The sequence below is a fragment of the Bubalus kerabau genome, chromosome 4 (assembly GCF_029407905.1).
Source record: "Bubalus kerabau isolate K-KA32 ecotype Philippines breed swamp buffalo chromosome 4, PCC_UOA_SB_1v2, whole genome shotgun sequence".
In the NCBI taxonomy this organism is placed as follows: Eukaryota; Metazoa; Chordata; class Mammalia; order Artiodactyla; family Bovidae; genus Bubalus; species Bubalus kerabau.
In genome coordinates, this window is record NC_073627.1 from 14,630,743 (window position 1) to 14,640,364 (window position 9,622).

Consider the following 9,622-nt stretch of genomic DNA (forward strand, 5'->3'; position numbering starts at 1 on the left):
CAGGTTTCAGCCATTATAAGTAATTCTGCTGTGAACATTCATGTTCAAGTCTTTGTGAGGACATGTTTTCATTTCTCCATGATTGGTACCAAGGAGTGGAATCACTTGGTTAAACAGTAAGTTTAACCAAGGAAGTTTAACAGTAAGTTTAACTTTAAAGGAAACTGCCAAACTGTTTTCCGACATAACTCTTCCACTTTTTCTTTCCCACCAGAAATTTTTGAGGGTTCCAGTTCCTCTGTGTCCTGGCCAACACTTGTTCTTGTGTCTTTTTGATAATAGTCATTTCAGTGGATATGAGTAGTATCTCATTGTGGTCTTTAATTTGCAGCTCTCTGATGACTAAGGATACTGAACATCTTTTCATGTGCTTAAAGCCATTGACAACTTTTTACTTTTTAAAAATTTTTTATTAAATAACAGAATATGTGAGGTACTTAGAGCTTCCTCAGTGGCTCAGCAGTAAAGAATGTACCTGCAATGCAGGAGCTGCTGGAGATGCAGGTTCAGTTCCTGGGTTCCCCGAAGGAGGACAGGGCAACCCACCCCAGTATTCTTGCCTGAAGAAACCAGCGAACAGAGGAACGTGGCAGGCTACAGCTCATAGGGTTGCAAAGAGCTGGACACGGCTGAAGTGACTTAGCACGCACACACAAACGTGAGGTACTTAGTACAGTTTTTCTATACATTTAAATACATTTAACTGCTTTATTAAAGTCTAATGTATAATATTATATATTACAAGTGTACAACACAGTGATTCACAACTTTGAAAGATTATATTCCATTTATAATTATTATAAAGTACTGGCTCTATCCCCCACATTGTATAATATATCCTGTAGCTTATTTCATACACAACAGTTTGTGTACCTCTTAATCCCCTGCCCCTTTACTGTCCCACCCCCTTTCCTCTCCCCACTGGTAACCCCTAGTTTGTTCTCTGTATCCGTGATTCTGCTTCTTTTTTGCTCTATTCATCAGTTTGCTATATTTTTTAGATTCCACATCTAAGTGATGTCATACAGTATTTGTCTAAGATTCTTTTTGATGTGGACCATTTTTAAAGTTTTTATTGGATTTGTTACAATATTGCTTCTGTTTTATGTTTTGGTTTTTTGGCCACGAGGCATGTGGGATGTTAGCTCCCCAACCAGGTATCAAACTTGCACCCCCTGCGTTGGAAGGTGAAGCCGTAACCACTGTTCTGCCAGGGAAGTCTATTGTGTCTATATTCTTGAGGCTTACTAGGCTATAGTCTTCTTTTCTTGTGATGTCTTTGGTTAGAATATCGAGATAATACTGACCTCACCAAATGAATCGAGATGCGTTCCCTCCACTTCTATTTTTTGAATAGTTTGTGAACGATTGGTGTCATTTCTTCTTTTAATATTTGGTAGAATTCACCAATGGAGTCAACTGGTTTTTCCTGTGGGATGATATTATTAATTGATTGTCTTTATATGTTCAGATTCTATCTCTTTTTGAGTCAGTTTTGGTAATTTATGTCTTTCTCAGAATTTGTCCAATCTAATTGATTGGTATAGAGTTGTTCATAGTGTTGTTTTTTATTCCTTTTAATGTCTGTAAGGTCAGTGGTAACCGACTCCTCTTTTATTCCTGATTTTGGTATTTCCTGTCCTTTTTGCCCCTTCACATTGCTTCTGCTTCATAGCATCTGCTCCTTGCCTTGGACCTGCCTCTTAAGCTGATGCCCAGTAGCTCCCTTTGGGTGGTCGTCTAACTTGGGCTTTTTGGTCACGTGCGATAACACAGCTGTGCACCTGGTACATGGCTGGCATTAGAAAGGGCTCCGTAAACCTTAGCTTCTTCCCTTTTTTGTTTTCCTTGACCCTGAACCTATCTGGACTTTGGTGAACTCCCCACGTGGCCTGGATACAAGAGTTCCAACCTCTTTCCTGCGATGCTGGCTGGAGGGCAGCCAGTCTGACTGCAGAGATGCCCTCCTCCACCACAGGAAAGACAAACGCTCAGTGTGCTGGAGTCCAGACTCCTCAGTATTCGGCATTTCTCTACCGTGTCTCCTACAAAGAGTGATGCTTGGAGCGGGGCTGGGGCTGGAGTGTGTCAGCATAGACAGCCTGCGGGGATCCCATCTCCAGGGGCACAGCTTAGAGCCAGGGAAGGGTAGGGCAGGGTGGATGTCGGAGGGTGGGCTTGGCCAGTTGCCGCTGCTGTGTCTGTGTTCCCTTCCTCCTTGCTTCGGCCCCAGGCCACACTGAACTGGGGCCCCGACTCGCTCCTGCTGACCCCAGCCTCTGGAATGGGGAGTGGCCGCAGTGAGGATCCCAGTCAGATCTGGGAGATGTACTTTACAAACAAGGGCCACCCAGACAGACCCTCCCTTCTTGGCATTTCTGTTTTCCTCTCCCTTAAGGAGCCATAATGAAAAATGTTATTGGAGTCAAATACAATCTAGTTATAAATGCTAGTAAGAGATGAAAACATGCCTACAGACTCTTGCTCATTGGTTGGAACCATGTGGGTTTTGGCTGCTGCCCTCCTTGTTAACATTTTTATTCCTATCTAAACCAATTAAGCATAAACAGTGGGACAGGAACTCCCCAGATGAGGGGATCCTGATGGCCTGTTAGGAGGCCTTGCCTGGGGGGCTCAAGTGATCTTTTCAGCAAGAGCAGAGAAGTGCTTTGTTTTAAAACCAGTGAATGTGGGTCCTGACCGGGCACTGTTTGCAGGGTCCTCCCCTCAACTTTTGCGAGCTGCTTGTGAAGATTTGGGGGAGTCTTACTGGCTGCTCTCCAGAGTCTGGCTCAGAACCCTGCCAGTTCTAGTGACACACCCCAAGAGGCCTGTCCAAGTCCTGACACCAGGAGCCCAGGCCATAGGCACCCTAAATTACAGCCTTGGGGCACCCTCCTGGCTGAGCTCCTGGTGGTGTCGCCAGTGAGCAGAGGCCGGTCTGGTTCCCTCACCCTCTCGGGGCCCCCTGCTCCGTGCCAGGGACCCCAGCAGGGAAGGCACGTTGTCCTACCGGGCCCACACCAACTGCGAAGTGAGTCCCCTTCTCGGCTCCTCATTGCAGCCTCTGGCCTTGGTCTCTGGGAAAGGAGGCAGGGCTTCCATGTGTCCCTCGTGTGGTGGCCACTGTGACAGGCCCTGTGGCTTTCCAGACATGGCTTGGCCACCTGCCCAGCCCTCCCTCTTCCTGTTAGAGCGGCTGGAACATTCTGGATTCATCTCAGGATTGTTCTGTCCCCACTGGTGGCCCAGCTCCAGGTGAACCCACGTCCCCTCTAGAGACTCAGAGGAAATCAGACACGGGGCGCTGGGGGCTCCAGGTGCCTGCTCTGCCCAGGGAAGTCCAGGTGTGAGTGGTCAGAGCCCCGGCACCCTCCCAAAGGACAGGGCTGGGTCCCCCAGGGCGCCTCTCCATCCTGCAAGTCGTTGTTCAGTTACCAAGTCGTGTCTGACTCTTTGCAACCCCAGGGACTGCAGCATGCCAGATGAATCACAAGGCAGTGATCCATGAAGGGGCCATCCTGCAAAAACCATGCAATCCTAACCCTCGAGCAGGGTAGGGGTTTGGCTTTGCATCTCCTGAGCCACGTTAAAGAATCATGACTTTTGTTCTAGAACCCACTTTTCTTCTTACTCCCTCTCTTTTCTTGTGTCAGACTAATTCTGTGATTTAGAACAACTGCTCCTCTTGGGATCCGGGAAATCCATCCTCAGACAGGTTGGTACTGCGAGTCCCCCAGCCCTCGCACCAGAGGCAGCGACCGGGAGGGCAGGGGGCGCAGCTGCAGCTCCAGAGCCTGCAGGTTCTCAGGGACTAAGGAGGTGACCCTGATGTTCTCGGTACTGTCCAGCTCGCAGCCTGGGAGGCGGTGTCTGGGGCCATGACCTGGGTTTGCAGAGATAATAAGTTGCCCTGCTTACGCAGAATCCACGGGCTTCAGTCCTTCCCAAATAACTTTCTTCATATCAGTTTTGTTTTTTTGTTTTTTTTTTTTTTCCTTTCTGGGCTTCCCTGGTGGCTAAGACGATAAAGTGTCTGCCAGCAATGCAGGAGACCTGGGTTCAATCCCTGAGGCAGGAAGATCCCCTGGAGAAAGAAATGGAAATCCACTCCAGAATTCTTGCCTGGAGAATCCCATGGGCAGAGGACTCTGGTAGGCTACAGTCCATGGGGTTGCAAAGAGTTGGACACGACTGAGCAACTTCACTTTTTTCTACGAATAATGCACAAGCGAGCTGAGAAAATGGAAACAGTATGAAAGTTCAGGACGTGGGTGCCACTCCCCCACCACCACCTCTGCCCCCACCCTACCCCGCCTCGGCATGGCCTTGTGTATATATTTTCCTATCAGAGCTTCTGTTTCTTATGGCAGAATCATCAGATCTCAAATAATCCCCGCTTTCTTCCTCGGGAATACCCTCCTACAAAGCCAGCTTCCTTCCCTCCCCCTTGACATTTGCACGCTGCCTTTTTTTCACTGCAGCCTTGTCCTCAGAGGAGCCCCTTTCAGAGTTGTTGTCCCTCTGCCTCTGGGGCCTGCCAGTGAGGTCTCTCGGGGACAGACACTGGTCCCGTCCTGGCCCTGCAGCTGCCCTTCGGGCTGATCCTCTTGCAACCCGGGCAGCAGTGCTGAGATGGTCCATGTGAAGGTTGCTGACCCGTGCCACATGCCTAAGAAGAGAAAAAACTCCATGAGAAAAAATAACAAGTAGGCAATTTTTCTGGAACTTGAAAGTTGGTTAACTTCAGACTTGAACTTCACACTCATAAGAGCCGAGCTGTTGTGTTTTCATGAGACCGAAGTCACAAACGGCCCTCTGAGGCGTGAGGGACACCCCGCGGTTCACGGCGAGGTCACTGCCCTTGCTGATGCTGTGTGATGCCTTGTTTACATTCTGACCCCAGACCTCCGGCATTCCTTAAATTGTTGGGAACTTGGGAGCACAGACCAGCATGGAGCTTCAAAACCCACCCCCATCATCCATGTTGGGACTTCACCGAGGGCCGCGGACAGAACAGACTACAGTGCAGACAGACACCAGTTGACCTGGGAGGTGATGGCATCCCCTGCTCCCACAGGCAGTGAGGAATCTGGATCCCGGAGGGCAGAGCGGAGGGTGTCTGCAGGCGGACCTGCAGGGTTGACAGGCCTGGCCACAGTCTCAGGATGGTCAGCACACTCTCCCTCTACTCGGGGGGTGAAGACGTGGATGTAGGAGGCTCATCCCTCTCTCCAGGTCTGGCCAGGAGGCAGGGACACACCCTGTCTTGGTCACCTACTCTTGTTGAAGGGACCTTGGAAAAGGAGACCTGGGGCAGCCCTGCTGGGGAAGCACCCGAGAAGGTGACTGTGCTTTGGCTGTTTGGCGAGGTCAGGAAACCTCAACTAGAAGTGAGGAAGAAAGGGTAGAGGGCCAGAACATCCAGACAGAAAAGTGAGTGGGAGGGAGGCAAATGGAGAAGGAACAGTCCTGGGGGTGAGGCTGGCGTGTGGGGAGCTTCGCGTGAGGAGGAGATGGTTCCAGGTCCCCCGGGCCTTTACAAAAGACAGGAAGGAGTGATGCTGCAAGTCTGACCTAATTCGTCTGCACTGAACACCAGGCAGGTCCCTGGAGAGGAAACTGGGTCAGAACCAGAAAGGAGACCCCCATCTGTGCAGGGAGGGGCAGGCGAGAGTACAGTTAGGGGCACACAGCTCGGAGCAGGGCCACTGGGGTCAACCTTCAAGGCTGTGTGACGCGAGGGCCCAGGGCCATCAGACAGGCTGCTATCCAAGACTTTTCCCTTGTGATCTGAAATGAGAGAGGTTTTACTTGTGAAAACAATTCACTGCATTTGGGAGACACACTTTGCTCGCCACCCGGCCAGCTCCTTTTCCTCCAGCCACGTTTTGCTAATTGTCACCAGCCCTTTTCCCCAGAACATCACCGCAATAGGCTAATTGGAAACACAAATGCTGGGTCCCACCCCCGCTTTCTCTGTTCCCTGTTTTCTCATCACTTCTTCTTAAGTTGGGGTTTGATTCTTCAGTTTGCTTCTTCCTTTTACTTTCTTCTTGCGTCCTGTTTCTGGTTGTGTCCGGCCTGGCACTTTTTAAAAAATTATAATTGAACACCTCATTTTTAAAGTATGTTTGCAGGTGGCTGGCCCCTGATGCCTGGGTCATATCTGTACCCCCGTCCTCACCCCTCGGGGCAGGAGGGAGGGTGTGAGGGTCCTGAGGTCATGGCAGGTCACCTTCCTGCTGGTGCCACTCCTGGGAGTTCAGTGCGGACCCAGACAGGGGGACATGCTGCCCTGGGGCTCCCCCACCCACCCACTGCTGGTTTCAATCCCCTGGGGCCCTCCTTGGAGCACCAGTGACTGCCCTGCTTGTCCTGCCTCCTTCCCTAGACATCCAGCCTGGACAGGGTTCGTGGCTGTGGGGGCTTCTGCCCGCTGAAGTTCAGGGTGAGCGGAGGCCCAGGGGAGACAAAGCTGGATGTGGTCAGGCTTGCCCTTCCTCCAGCCTGGGGGCGGCAGAGGGGATCAGTGGATCTGGGACACCCATCCCATCTCTCTACCAACTCTTCCCAAACCTGCTCCAAAGGGATCCCCCTTTTCTACACCTGCAACAATTCCACTTCAGGCCACATACTGGGAGTCACCAGAGTTCAGGAGCCTGAAGGGGCCCCTGGGGCCTCTGGGGCCTCTGGGACTCGGTCCAAAGAATCACCTGGATCTCGTGAGCCCCTGAATCTTGTCAGCCCTCTCCCAGGGACTAATGGGACCCACAGGGCCCAGGTGATGTTCTCTGCATTAGAGAAGGACAGATGGGTTTTAATCCCACCTCCCTCCGTTTGTGCTTCACCCTCCCTTCATGTCCCCCGGTCAACCCTCCAGTTCCTTCATGAGAAACACCTTTCTCAGCTGAAGAACCCCGAAGCCCCCAGGAACTGCCCACATTGCAGGGGATCCAGGTGCCCAGATCTGTCCTCCCAGTAGAGGTCCCTCCAACACCAGGTGACCCTGGGGTCCCTGCCTCTACTCCCCATGTACCCTCCGACCCCTCAAGGCCAGGTGAGGTCTGGGCAATCTTTGGTGTGTGAGCCCCTGTTTTAGCCCAGATCTGTTGTGAACATTTCAGACTCTTTTGTTGACTATGATGGCTACTCCATTTCTTCTAAGGGATTCTTGCCCATGGTAGTAGATATAATGGTCATCTGAGTTCAATTCACCCATTCCAGTCCATTTTAGTTCGCTGATTCCTAAAATGTCAATGTTCACTCTTGCCATCTCCTGTTTGACCACTTCCAATTTGCCTTGATTCATGGACCTAACATTCCAGGATCCTATGCAATATTGCTCTTTACAGCATTGGACTTTACTTCTATTGCTAGTCACATCCACAACTGGGTGTTGTTTTTGCTTGGCTCTGTCTCTTCATCATAGTCAACAAAAGAGTCTGAAATGCAGTTCTTGGATGCAATCCCAAAAATGACAGAATGATCTCTGTTTGTTTCCAATACAAACCATTCACTATCACAGTAATCCAAGTCTATGCGCCGACCAGTAATGCTGAAGAAGTTGAAGTTGAACAGTTCAATGAAGACCTACAAGACCTTCTAGAACTAACACCCCAAAAAGAGGTCCTTTTCATTATAGGGGACTGGAATGCAGAAGTAGGGAGTCAAGAAATACCTGGAGTAACAGGCAAATTTGGCCTTGGAATACAGAATGAAGCAGGGCAAAGGCTAATAGAGTTTTGCCAAGGAAATTCCCTAGTCATAGCAAACACCCTCTTCCAACAACACAAGAGAAGACTCTACACATGGACATCACCAGATGGTCAATACCGAAATCAGATTGATTATATTCTCTGCAGCCAAAGATAGAGAAGTTCTATACACACAGCAAAAATTAGACCGGGAGCTGACTGTGGCACAGACCATGAACTCCTTATTGCCAAATTCAGACTTAAATTAAAGAAAGTAGGGAAAACCACTAGATCATTCAGGTATGACCTAAATCAAATCCCTTACGATTATACAGCGGAAATGACAAATAGATTCAAGGGATTAGATCTGATAGACAGAGTGCCTGAAGAACTATGGATGGAGGTTCGTGACATTGTACAGGAGGCAGGGAATGAGACCATCCCCAAGGAAAAGAAATGCAAAAGGGCCAAATAGTTGTCTGAGGAGGCCTTACAAATAGTTGTGAATAGAAGAGACATGAAAGGCAAAGGAGAAAAGGAAAGATATACCCATCTGAATGCAGAGTTCCAAAGAATAGCAAGGAAAGATAAGAAAGCCTTCCTCAGTGATCAGTGCAAAGAAGTAGAGGAAAACAATAGAATGGGAAATGCTAGAGATCTCTTCAAGAAAATTAGAAATACCAAGGGAACATTTCATGCAAAAATGGGCATAATAAAGGACAGAAACAGTATGGACCTAAAAGAAGCAGAAGATATAAGAAGAGGTGGCAAGAATACACAGAAGAACGATACAAAAAAAGGGCTTCTCGACCCAGATAATCACGATAGTATGATTGACCCAGATAATCATGATGGAGGCCCAGGGGAGACAAAGAGATCACTCACCTAGAACCAGACATCCTGGAATATGAAGTCAGGTAGGCATTAGGAAGCATCACTATGAACAAAGCTAGTGGAGGTAATGGAATTCCAGTTGAGCTATTTCAAATCCTGAAAGATAATGCTGTGAAAGTGCTGCACTCAATATGCCAGCAAATTTGGAAAACTCAGCAGTGGTCACAGGACTGGAAAAAGTCAGTTTTCATTCCAATCCCAAAGAAAGGCAAGGCCAAGGAATGCTCAAACTACCGCACAATTGCACTTATCTCACATGCTAGTAAAGTGATGCTCAAAATTCTCCAAGCCAGGCTTCAACAATATGTGAACCGTGAACTTGAAGATGTTCAAGCCGGATTTAGAAAAGACAGAGGAACCAGAGATCAAATTGCCAACATCTGTTGGATCATCAAAAAAGCAAGAGAGTTCCAGAAAAATATCTACTTCTGTTTTATTGACTATACCAAAGCCTTTGACTGTGTGGACCACAATACACTCTGGAAAATTCTTCAAGAGATGGGACTACCAGACCATCTGACCTGCCTCTTGAGAAATCTGTATGCAGGTCAGGAAGCAACAGTTAGAACTGGACATGGAACAACAGACTGGTTCCAACTAGGAAAAGGAGTACGTCAAGGCTGTATATTGTCGCCCTGTTTATTTAACTTATATGCAGAGTACATCATGAGAAACGCTGGGCTGGAAGAAGCACAAGCTGGAATCAAGATTGCCGGGAGAAATATCAATAACTTCAGATATGCAGATGACACCACCCTTATGGCAGAAAGTGAAGAGGAACTAAAAAGCCTCTTGATGAAAGTGAAAGAGGAGAGTGAAAAAGTTGGCTTAAAACTCAACATTCAGAAAACGAAGATCATGGCATCCGGTCCCATCACTTCATGGGAAATAGATGGGGAAACAGTGGAAACAGTGTCAGACTTCATTTTGGGGGGCTCCAAAAATCACTGCAGATGGTGACTGCAGCCATGAAATTAAAAGACGCTTACTCCTTGGAAGGAAGGTTATGACCAACCTAGATAGCATATTCA